At 33.6% G+C, this 12,894-nt stretch overlaps 1 pseudogene; it reads right to left on the reverse strand.

Moving 5' to 3' along the window:
- LOC107844254 overlaps window positions 1-12,152 on the reverse strand; it is a 70,815-nt pseudogene extending 58,663 nt beyond the window's left edge.
- Between the last annotated feature and the right edge of the window lie 742 nt (window positions 12,153-12,894).

The following is a 12,894-nucleotide window of genomic DNA, read 5'->3' on the forward strand; positions in this document are numbered from 1 at the left end:
TTTGGTGTAAATAGATGTTGTATTACTTTCGGATTCTTTTCTTTACTTTTGTTTTCGCATTTTTTATCAATTTATGTGTGTTCTAGATATGGGCGATCTAGTGTGGGATGTCGCTATTTTATGAGACGACATACGAGAACTACAGAGGCAGGTACATGATATACAGTGGGAGTTGGCCGCTGTCAGAATAAGGATATTGCAGGAGATCCATAGGATAAAAAGGGTACTGCTGCTGCCCATCGAAGATCCAGCTGACGATATTAATAATAATGATGAAGAGTCTATTAATAATAATAATATTATTTTGTTTCTTCTTTCTTTCTAAGTCTGTATATGTATTTTTATTTGTTTTAGTTTAATAAAAGAATTATGCTTGATCAACTTTAACCGTTTTAATTCATATTTAATTTTTCATTTTGTCAATTATATTCTCAACAAACATATCGATAATTGGATGTAAGGAGTAATTTTGATTCTAGTAGAAATAGCAAGATTTAAGATTTATCTATTGGGTTTATGTTAGGGGTTGATTTAGGTTGTTCCAAATAGATTACTCATATGTTGAAACAGACTATGTTGCAACAGATAACTAGTCTGTTTCAACAGATAACTCCCACTGTCTCAAATTACCCTACTCGTCTAAAATTGAGATGGCACATTGATTAAGAAAAATAATTAATAACATGCCTATTTTACCATAATACCCATATTAAATGATGTTTACATTTTAATTTGAGAAAAAAGTGATTAATACAAAGGGTAAAACATGGAATTTTTTTAATCTCTTCTTGATTAATAAAAAAGGACAAGTAAAATGAGAAATCAAATTAGGAAATTTGGGACAAGTAATTTGAGACGGAGGGAGTCTTTAATTTTCATTCTGTCTATTATATTCTCAACAAATATGTCGATGATTGGACGTAAGAAATAATTTTAAATCCAATAGTAATAGCAAAAAATATTGGTTATCTATTGGATTTATGGAAGGAGCTGATTTGTATTGTTCCAAAAGAATTAATCAATATGATGTAACAGATAATTAGTTTGATGCAACAGATAATAAGTCTGATGCAACAAATAATCAGTTTGATGCAACACATAACTAGTCTGTTGCAACAGATATATCTTTTGTTGCAACAGATTACTTATCTGATGCACTGGATGAGTGATTTGTTTAAATTATGGGCACTTATGTTGGATTCATGATCGACTTCTATCTATTGTTGGAAAAAACAGCACTAACTTTGCAACCCAGATGACAAATTCGACTAAAAATAATAATTTAACTTACCAAGGTTCATATGAAGTAATGTCAAAGTGAAAAGTGGTGATGTTCGAAATAAAATTTGATCTAAGAAGTTGGTAAAATAGCAACAGTAGCGGTAACAACAACAATAATGGTCGACAAGAAGAACATGAAGATGATAATGTAGTAGAAGATGATGATAATGAAGCAAAAGATGATGAATAAAGCAGCAGCAACAACAATGAACAACAATAATCGTGAAGAGAGAGAAAACAACAACGGATGAGAAGAGAGAAAAACATGCCTTTTCCCCTCCATTTTCTATTATATTAACTAACATTTGGATCAAAGTATAAATTTAAAAACTTATGGGTTATTTTTAAACTTCTTAAACTTTCTTAATCCATAATAAAGTAATTGTCACCTCCACCTAATAATTAAGACTTGTATCACCTACACCTCATTTTAAAACTCTTTTGTCACCAACAGCCCAAAGCCCTCATTTACGTTGGTTATTTTGATTTCTTTGTAACATTTCATTAACGTATTTATCACTAATGCAAAAATACATACTTAAACTTATTTTTTCCTATTAATACTATTTTACTTGATAAATTTTACAAACATGTTTTACTAGTTTTAGTCTTTTTAGTTTTTTTTTTGGTAAAATATAAATACCATTAACAAGCAAGTCAATACACCTATAGAGAACCTAGAATCCATAGCCCTTTGTAAGAAGGCTGCTATTTCTTTAGGCCTCCAACTAAATCAGACTAGTTACAAGAAAAAATGCTAAATCAAACTATAACAACTATGAGCCTTTTTGGCATCCCTAAACAACCCTACTCTCTTTATAAATTCTGATTTAATCTGTGCTAGAACTGTATCACTTCTAATAGTAACGCCTCTATGGATTTTCCAATTTCTTGCCCTCTATTCATGATAGATGAAAACACTCCATAAAGCTGTAACCACTTTTTTATAAAATTGTTTCTGGTGCTTCCTTTTGATTGCTTTCAGTACCTATCTTACCTCTCTTTTATGGAACTGGATGCCTACCTATGATTGCAGATCAATCCTCAACCTATCTATCCACTCACATTGTGAAAATAAGTGCAGAGATGTTTTAATTCATTTACTATCACATAAACAACACTCAGTATGGTCCACATGTATATGTAGATACATCAGTCTTGCCTTTGTTATTAATCTACCATGCATATCTAGCCATGTGATCATTCTATGTCTTTGCCAAGCCACAAAAGTCCAAACAAGACAAGCAATTCTTAGCGTGGTCTGAATACCCAAAAACACCATGTAACTAGCAGTTATTGAATAATGACCGAAGTATGTCAATGTGTATCTGTCTTGTGTATACTATTGAGCCATGTCTACCTTAAGTGCATTGATTTTCTTCTAATACCAACTACAATCTGCTGGAGGGTTGTGAGAACAAATTGAATCACCATTCCTTATATACAATGCATGTACCCAACTGACCCATAATGAGCCTTGCTTTCTGATAATTGCCACAATAGTTTGCCTACTGAGGCAATATTCCAGCTTCTACAATACTTCACATTTAAACCTCTTGCCTTCTTTGGCCAATAAATCTTTTTCTATGCTACCAATGGTATTTTTCACTTCTCATCATCACCCCCATACATAGTCCCTGCACATTCTATCAAACTCTTTGAGCACACTTTGGGGAAGAATAAAGACATAACCCCAAAAATTATGTATTAAAAATAGGATTGCATTCACCACTAGAAGTCTACCTGCATAAGACAATACTTTGGCATAACCAGAGCTAATTCTATGTGTAATCTTATCTATCAACTGTTAGCATTCCACCTTTTTTCACTTCTTTGATAATAAGGGAAGTCCAAGGTACCTACTTGTGAATTGTCCTTAGAAAAACATGTCAAGGCAAGAAGTTTCTCGTTGGTATTATCATCCATACCAGCTAAGAAGATGTTAAATTTTTTAGTATTTGCCTTAAGACCTGTGACTAAGCTTAAGTGGGATAGTGCTTTTATAAATTTAGTGACTGAATTAATATCACCTTTACAGAAGACCATCAGGTCGTCTACAAATATCAAGTGAGTTAGGTTAAATTGTTGACACATGGGATGATACTAAAACTCAGAAAGCTGACTCATACACTTCAATATTCTAGTGAGTTACTCCATTATCAAAACAAATATCAAAGGAGACATGGGATCCCCTAGCCGAAGTCCTCTCATCCTTGCAAAGAATCTGTGACCTACGTCATTAACTTTGACAGTAAAGTAAGGATATGAAACATAAAACATGACTATCTGAGTAAAACTTTCAAGAAAACCATAACCTCTTAGTGCTTTCCCCATAAATTCCCAACTTACTATGTCTTAAGTCTTTCTATGGTCTTTTTTCAACAAACATCTTGATATGGTATTTCTCCCATAATATCTTAACAAGTCATTACACACCAGTATGTTATGTATCATAGATCCAGCTATCATAAAAGCAGTTTGGTTAGCTGCCACTATTCCACTAATAATATTCCTCAGTCTAGAACATATCATTTTTTAAATACACTTATAGAGCACATTGCAACAAGATATGGGCCTAAATTAAATGGCAAATTTAGGAGTTGTAACCATCGGAATTAGAGCAATATTAGTGGTATTAATCTTCCTTAACAACTTTCTATTACTGAAAAATTCAAGTATAACATCTGTGACATCAGTTCCTCTTATCTACCAGGTAATCTTAAAGAAGCCACTCCCATAACCATCTGGGCAAAGGCTTTTATTATTGTCAATTTGGAACATAAAACTTTTACATCCTTGTGTATGGTTTAATAAGTTCAACTTGCTGATCTAAATTATGACATGAACCATTCTTTAGAAATCTATTAAAAAATTGTAGTCTGACCATGACCTTGTTACCAAATAACACCTTATAGTAATCAACAGTGATGGTTGCTATCACCTCTAGATCATATTACCACTAACTAACTTCATTTCTCAGTTGTTATGTTGCTTGTAGTAGGTTTCTATGTTTTTTAATAGAAAAAATTATTTATTGTTATCATTTTAAAGTTTTTTCCAGCTAGACTTACTCCTCTGTTGGAGGACCATCTCTACATTATATGATGATAGCCTGAATTTCTTATACTTCTCCAATTCATCTACTTGGTAGAGTATATTTTTGGTCTCTATTGAAGTAATTTTGAGCCTGCAACGTAAGTTCCCTATTGTTTTGAGCCTCTGTAACAATACTACTAAAAGTTTAAGAGTTCAACTCCTTCAACCTTTTTTTTCATAGTTTTAATTTGCTGGTAACTTGCTTCATCTTACAATTCTCTACATGAGTCTTCTACACTTCTTTAACCTTCACCTTAAATAGAGAATGATTTGATCAAACATTGTACTATTGAAATGACTTCCTTGTTGTTAGCCCCCACGTAGATAATGACAGCTTAATGGGACAATGATCACTGATATTCTTAGGCAAAAATTTAACTAACCTAGTAGGCATAGTTATCAACCACTTATTATTAATATAGACCCTGTAGATTTTTGAGAAAATTCTCTGACCCCCACTTTTATCATTCCAAGTGTATTTTTGTCCTTGAAAAGGCATTTCCATGAACCCACAAGCATTCATATATTAATGAAAATTCTCTATTTCTGTCCAGGACACTGGGTTCCACCCAATTCTGTCATCCATATTAAGAACTGAGTTAAAATCACCTATGATTACTCAAGGTGACTGATAATTCAAGCTAAAAGTTATGAGATCATTTAATAATTCTCGTCTTCCCTCTCTAGTATTATAAGCATTAACCATACTCACAATGAATGTTGTATGCATAAGGATTTTCTTTACTGTACATATTATCAGTTGTGCAGTTATTTCTACGACACTTACATTAGAATAGTTTGATCTCTAAGTTATCCAAATTCTCCCATCCTAGTGCGAGCCAATATTTGTGACAAAGTACCATCCTCCAAATATCTTTTGAGATACCTGATAATGTTATTAACTTTTATCTTTGTCTCTAGTAATCCTACTAGCCCCACATTTTCATTATTGCGAAGGAACTTTACTTTCTTTTGCTTATTAGGGCCATTGAGCCCTCTAACATTCCAACAAAGACAACTATCCATTCCCAAGTATGGGAATAGGCAATCCACCCAAACTTGTACTAGCATTACTATTACCTTTACTAAGATTTTTCAACCTATGTAGTATCTGAAAAGTATTGGAATGCTCTACTTATTGCTGCTGTTTTGCTTGACCTTTCCATGTTCATTTAGGAGTAGTCCAAACAGTTGTATCTTATGACTTAGTCCTTTGTTTGTTTGTTGAAGTTGTCTTAGTGTCCACATTTTGGACAAAAATACCTCCATGTTCCTTCAATTTTTTTTGCATCTGTTGAGCATCTTGCTGATTCACCTTCACTGGACTTTCTTGAGGAGATTTAGTGATTGGAGGTTGAAGCATCTTCTTTACCTTGTTGGTCTACTGCTTCTACCTTTCTCTTGCCTTCATCGACTTCTTTTTATTCTTACTAAACTTATCAATTGAATGACCATACTTATCATACACTTTACATAGTGTTGGCTTTCACTCGTAGTTCATCTTTTGTTCTACTAATGTACCATACTCAGTTCTGAATAGTATCATATCAGGTTGTATTGTGTCCCTTCCCACTTCAACTAGTACTCTAGCAAAATTCAAACCAATTTTCCTCTCAGTATTGTGGTCTACCATTAAAGGTTTCCCAACCAAGCTTCCGATCTTACTCAAACCTTTAGGACTCCAATATTTATAATCAAGATCGGCAAGCATAATACAAATTAATACAGTGGTGTAGCTCATCTCTTGTGAATTCTATTTTTGGACTCCATGCCTTCACGATGAAAGGTTTGTTATCAAAATGGTATATACTACCTTGTAACACCTCCTGCTTCCTAGCTTCTATATCAAACCGTACTATAATGATCCTATTGTTTAACATTGCAATTTTATTAATTCCAAAATCAGACCAGAGTCTTTGGATGAATCCTTTCATAACTTCAAATGGTGGATGGGCTTCCAAAACATAACAAACTACTACAGATCTCCAATAAGCAACTTCAGAGCTGATATCTTCTATTTCTATTTCAATTACATGAGACTTACCATGCATTTCCGGTTCTACATGCTCCAATTTAAATTCAGCGTTGGTGATTTTAGTAATGTGGAAGTTTTCCCAAATTGGACCCTTCATAAGTGGATTCACACTCTCTTCTTCAACTTGATCTTCCTAGGATTTACACCCACTATTTGTTTGATTTCTTGCTGCTGAGCTGGTAGTCGCTTGAATTAGCTGCTCCCACTAATTCAAAGCATGTGATTGTGGAATTTGGTGGGGTGATGAAGGACCAGGGATTTTTCCATTGAATTTCGTCTCCAGCTATAGATCATTCTCAATCTCGACTACCTTCCCATTCTTGCTTTGCTTTCCTCATTGATATTGCTCTTATTTAACCATCATCTGACTCTAGTGCATTCTAAGATGTCAAGTGTGCTCTCTTCCCTATGGCCAGCGCAAGTTAGTTAACGTGCGCCGAGAGAGAAAGCATGCCGCTCATGAAAGTTTGGTTTTTTTGTTATTAAACAAGAATATTAAGATTAGTTGAAATAATTTTTTAATAAAATAATTAAAATATCTCTTTTTAGTAATTTCATTCGTTAATATTGTTAAATAATAAAAATAAAAATAAATATAAAACGAACATTTTTTACTAGTTTTAGTCTTTTTAGTTATTTCATTCGTTATTACTGTTAATTAAAATAAAATAAAAATAAAGAGTAAGTGTTTAATTCTCCCTCTTTGTTGTTGTTAGAAAGGAATATTAAGATTAGTAGAAATAACTTTTTTTATAAAATAATTAAAATATCAAGAAATAAAATACTTATATAATTTTTTAAAATTTTCATCATATCATCATTTTCAACTTTCAACCAATCTTTTAGATCCATCCCCGGCCTCTCCAGAAAATCTCCCGTCCAAAATTTTTGAAGTTCTATTTATTTCCTAATAAGTGACTTTATTTTATTTTTTGCTTTCTTTTGATGACTCTATTTTTTAAAAAATGTTACAGTTTAGGTCTCATAGTCAATGATTGATAGTAATATTCATAAAAACAATTACAAAATAATTTGAAAATCATATTTATTTACTTAATAATATATTGATAGTATAAACAAATATATTTAACAAAAGTAAAGAAGAGGTGTCTATAAATTAACTAAGCAAAATAATATATTAGTAAAGGGTAAGTAAATGTAAATATAATTACTTTTACATTTATGATAAATAGAATTCAAGTTTTTCTTTTGGCTTTACTTTATTTCAATTTCATGAAATTGAGTAGATGGAGTTTGTCAAATATATAAAAAATAAATAGGCTCATTTTTAGCAAAATAGTGGATCAAAACTGATAATATTATATTTTATGGATAATTTTTAATTTATCCTCAAACATAAGGAGTGTTTTTGTTATTTTCTCGCACATTTAAGGTAGAGTTTTTTTTTCAAATTTAGTCCAATTTATTTTTGTAAAAAATGAAACAAAGTTAAATGACTTTTGTGTAACCAACAACGAATAATGACTTTCAAATAATGAACACAAAATTAAATGATCATCCATGAAATTTACTCCACCCCTACCCTGGCCCCAAATCATCATATTACAAGATCAATGGGGGAAAGTAGAATTTTTTTTTTAGGCGGGGGTGGGGGATTTACTTGACTTATAACACCGCCAAATTTATTCCTCAAATTTTTCGCTTTGGCAAGCCCCTTCGTAGCATTGACGGGAATTGTAATAACCGTAGACTATGTCCAGTTGGGGCCTATTAAACACTATGATAGAGTAGTCCATTGTTTGCACCAATCTATAAAGAAACAAATACAAATGAATTTTAGTCTTAACTGATAATGACCACATACCAGAAATATTAGAAAAAGCCTAGGACAGTTCATGGCCTCTAGAGACTATAAAATAATGACAGTAACATAACCTTTGAGCCATATGAATGTACCATAAGTAAATTAATGTTTCGAATCATACAGGCTAAAAAGTATATATAGTGATAAATATTCTGGAACCACTGAAAAATACATAACTAATTTAGAATCCTAGTTCGGGCCTAGTGCAACTCCAAAGCTTGCAAGTGAAAAGATAGTCTGATATCCAAGATTTTTCTGCTCAAACTCCGAACACTTAATTCAATATCATTAAACCATTCCAAATACCATTAAGAAACAAGACGAGATACGGTAACCAAGAAATTTAAAGCATCCATTTCAGTAACTTAGGTAAAATATGCTACTAGTACTTTCCCGTCCTCATATTTTGAATTTCTTCTAGGAAACATAAATACATTCGACATTATCAAAAACAAGAAAGGCAAACATCTAGTACCAGATCAAAAGAGACTAGTAATCGAGTTACTTTTGGGAGACTAGTGGCAAGTCCAAATGTTAAAATATTGGCATGAAATTGGATTAAAAGAGGAAAGAAGAATATTTTAGGAATTGAAAGAAAAATAATAGTGAGTGCAACTGACAAGATGTTAATGACCACTGACCAGTGATTGATAACGCTCAAATTACACTCTTAAATAGGTGTAAGCGATCATTGTCAATATAAAATTCAACTAGGTTGGGATCGAATCCCATAGGAAATATGGTGGGAACTTAAGTTGTTTGCGATTTAATCCACTGATAGTTTAATGTTTCCTGAAATGGGGGGTTTAGGTTTAACAAGTTGTTGTTTGTCACATTACTTTTAGTGTTTGTAAATCAAGAGTTTATGAAATAACAAAAATTATGCTCACTAGGGCTTCCGGTACATGACAGATGCTAAAAGTTGTTCAAGATTCTCACGGTGAGTAGGATAACAAGCTATCTTTATCAATATTATGCTTAAATGTCTCTTGAACTACTTAAGAGTTTAACCTTCTAATCCTCTCGGACTTAGGGAATTTCTATTTACTGCCCAGCTTTTACCTCAGGTTAATGATTATTAAATGAAGTATTTCCAAGTCCCTGTTGATAATTCACTTCCTACTATATTTGATTTCTTTCTCAAGCAAATCAAAGTAGGTGTGTCTACTATTTGCAACCAACAGACGTTAATTAAAACTTCAGAATTATCAAGATATCCTACCACCTATTGAATCTTGAATACTTAGTACCTCATCAAGACCTAACCCTAGATCCCATAATCCAGGTTAAGGGAGTTTAGCCACTTATGATGCAATGAACGAAACACATAATTGAATTTATGATTTGAAAGATAAACTTATAGAGATGAATAATAATATGTGAATAGTAGATTAGATCAAAAAGGAAAATTCCAAAAATATTGAAAATAATATCTTGAAATAGTGGTGTTATTAAAGTCTAGGATTAGAGAGAGAAAATATCAAAGTATGTTGTCAAAACTCAAAGTGTCGAATAATGTTTGGAATGTCCCCAGAAAACCCTAAAACAAAGTTTTAAATAGTTTACCCTAATTATGGAAACAAAATCAAGGTTACAGCTTTTCCTCGGAATAGACGACGACATCAAGGTTACAACTTATCACGGATGTCGTCAGCTCCTCTTCACTTTTGGCTCTTGCTGTCTAAGACTGGCGACGATGACGATGACTTATCAGGATTTTGACAACTTATCAAGAACATCGTCATATTCCTGCTCCAATTCTCATGTCCTGTCTACGTCTGACATTATCCTTGATGCCTTATCACCATCCTGATGGCCTATCATAAAATATTGTCGACTCTTCTAGCTGAAACATATCTCCTATTTAAGGTTGATGACATTCTTGATGACTTATCAGAACCTTGACTACTTATCATAAAATATCGTTACAACTTCCACTTTAGGCCAATTCTCTGTCTACTGATGACGACCATCCTGATAACTTATCACAGGATGCCGCCTTATCATAAATGTCATCCGCCACACTTGTCTTTAGATTTCTTTAAATTTTATCCTTTTTTGTTCCATTATTGTTGGTTCTCTATCATCTCAGCTTAAACTGCAAAATCAAAGTAAACTTATAAAAAACAACTAAAGTTGCTCAAGACCTTGCAATTGTTTAGAGTTAAAAGCCTCAAATGTGTTAGCATATGCTCACACATCAACACCCTCAACTTAAAATAATTGTTTGTCCTCAAGAAACCAAAACATAACTAAGAGAATACAAAGTACAATTTGGCAGCTAACTACTCATATTAGTTCAAAACAATTTCACCATCTCCAAGGTTAGCCAATTTAAAACTCACTATTGATGTTTTGAAAAACAACCATGCAACTAACAAGCTCAAGATACAGCAAAAATTTAGCAATAACAATCATGCCATACCAAGATCACACTATCTGAACAAGTCAGTGACTTAACAACATACCCAATGTTCCCTAACAATAAAGAAATCCCTTTTTCACTCATATTAGAATTCACATAGATAAACATAGGGACAATCACAAGACTCACTCTCAGAATGAAGTTCCAAACACTCCATGTCAAATGCCATAGGCTTGCCCTTATAGTCAGTACCCAAATCTTCAGGTAGGTCAGTTATGATCACTTTAGGGCTTTTCTTAGGCTTGTAATATAGGCTAGGGGCTGGTATTATATTCATGGATATTTTAGACTGACTATGCCTCCTTGACACTACACTAAACTCTTAGGGTTTCACTTATCAATCTTTTTTTCTTCATCTCTTTCATTGATCACACATGCTCAAGATGGATCGGTCTTTTCAATCATTATATTATCTTTTTATCATCTTTAACACAACTTTCTCTTTTTTTATTCCTTTTTCACCGCACCCAACTTTTTATTCTTTTCTCTTTTTCTACCTCTCTTCATGCTCATTTTGCATAATGTACCCTTATAATAGCTACCCTCAACTTAGGCTATTTGCCTAAGTTAAGGTGCATAGTATCTAAGGAGGACCAAGGGTAAAACAGGTTCATTTTAAGGTAAATAGGAAGGTGAGAGGTTTCACAGAAAGAAACAAGCATATAGGAATAAATCAGGGATCATGGGATATTATTCATACTGGGAAGGTCATTTAGGTTGAAAGTGGGTTACAATCAAACATGGCCTATGATCCTTTCCTAACCCCTATCTTATAACCTTGGTAGGACTAACATGGCAAGTTCTAGATTTGGCACACAGCAGGAGCTGAGTAAGACATCACACACACATGGCACACAAGTACCTCGCATATTACTACTTATTCGATTCATGCAAATTGTTCAGCAATAATTATCAACTTGCCAGACTAATGCCACAAAAAGATGCATCGCAGTCATAGATGAATGCAATTCACACAATTATAAACTCAGATCAATGGAGAGGTGCTCAAAAGTCACAAAATGTACCTGTATTACTCCTAATTATCTACCAAAAATTGTTACACTAACATCCTACCCTACACCCTCAACTTAAAATTGAAAATAAAGATAAACTAAGGGTTAGAGTATACCTGGAATAACTTAAGCTCGAGGGTCATGGGTTTATGACCCTGCTACTGTATCATCTGCTACTTTCTCTCCATCGAGTGCTTTTGGCCTTACAGTGGTAGGGGGTTTGCTAGATGAGGCACCTACAGCCCTGGCTTTCAAAGCCTCCAATCTCTTATTATCCGCTAGCAACTCCATTCTTGCTTTCTTAAATTCCTCTTTTTTGGCCTTGTTTTTTACCTTCTTTTTCACTCTTCTTTCTTCCTTACTGTCAGCGTCTTCTCTCTTATCTTTTCCAATCTTCTCACCCTTCTTCTTTTTCTTTTTCTTTGGTGAATCTCCAGTGAGGTCAAGCATTGAAATTTCTTTCTTTGATTTATGCATAGCCGAATCTGTCGGTACCATAAATTGGTGCTGCTGCAACACCCCAACATCTACCTTTACCTTGTTTAAATCTGCTCTGAATTTATCTAGATCATCCTATGATATTTTTATTGCTCGTGCATCAAATTGGTTCTCCAAACCTGCAACCCATCAAGGCAAAGTCATAAAAGGCTCAAGAGCAGTCTTGATTCTCTTGTCTACTGCAGAGCAAATTGCTTGGCAAAGGCATGTAGCTGTGCCTTATACCATTTAGCTTGTTTGGACACTTTTCTGATATCGATCAAATGAAATGGAAATCCTATTGATACTGTAGGAGCTGAGGGATTGGGTTTATTCTCAGGCACTAAACTTGCCTGTGCTAAAAAGTTAGTTGTGCAGTCTCAGAATCTTGCACTTCCACATTAGGTACTGAACCGACATCTGTAACTAGAGGGTCTGCTGCTAACTCTGCACCTTTATCAAGTCTCAGTCCTGGCTGATTTTCATCATACCGTATGGGGTTGTGAGTTTTTTGAGAAGAAATGTCATTATCGACCCCTGAAATATCTGGCATATTAGCAGCTCGACACAACTCTGTGATAAGACAAGGGAAAGGATAAGCAGTGTCGGTTCTTAATATTCTAATCTTTATCTCATCAGCAATGATTTCCCTAAAATTTAGAGAAAGCTACTACACCGTGCTTGTTACTAGGATAGCTCGGTCATCACCCAGAATGTTGTCTCCATCAGTGGGCATCATCCA

Source organism: Capsicum annuum, chromosome 10 (assembly GCF_002878395.1).
Source record: "Capsicum annuum cultivar UCD-10X-F1 chromosome 10, UCD10Xv1.1, whole genome shotgun sequence".
Lineage (NCBI taxonomy): Eukaryota > Viridiplantae > Streptophyta > Magnoliopsida > Solanales > Solanaceae > Capsicum > Capsicum annuum.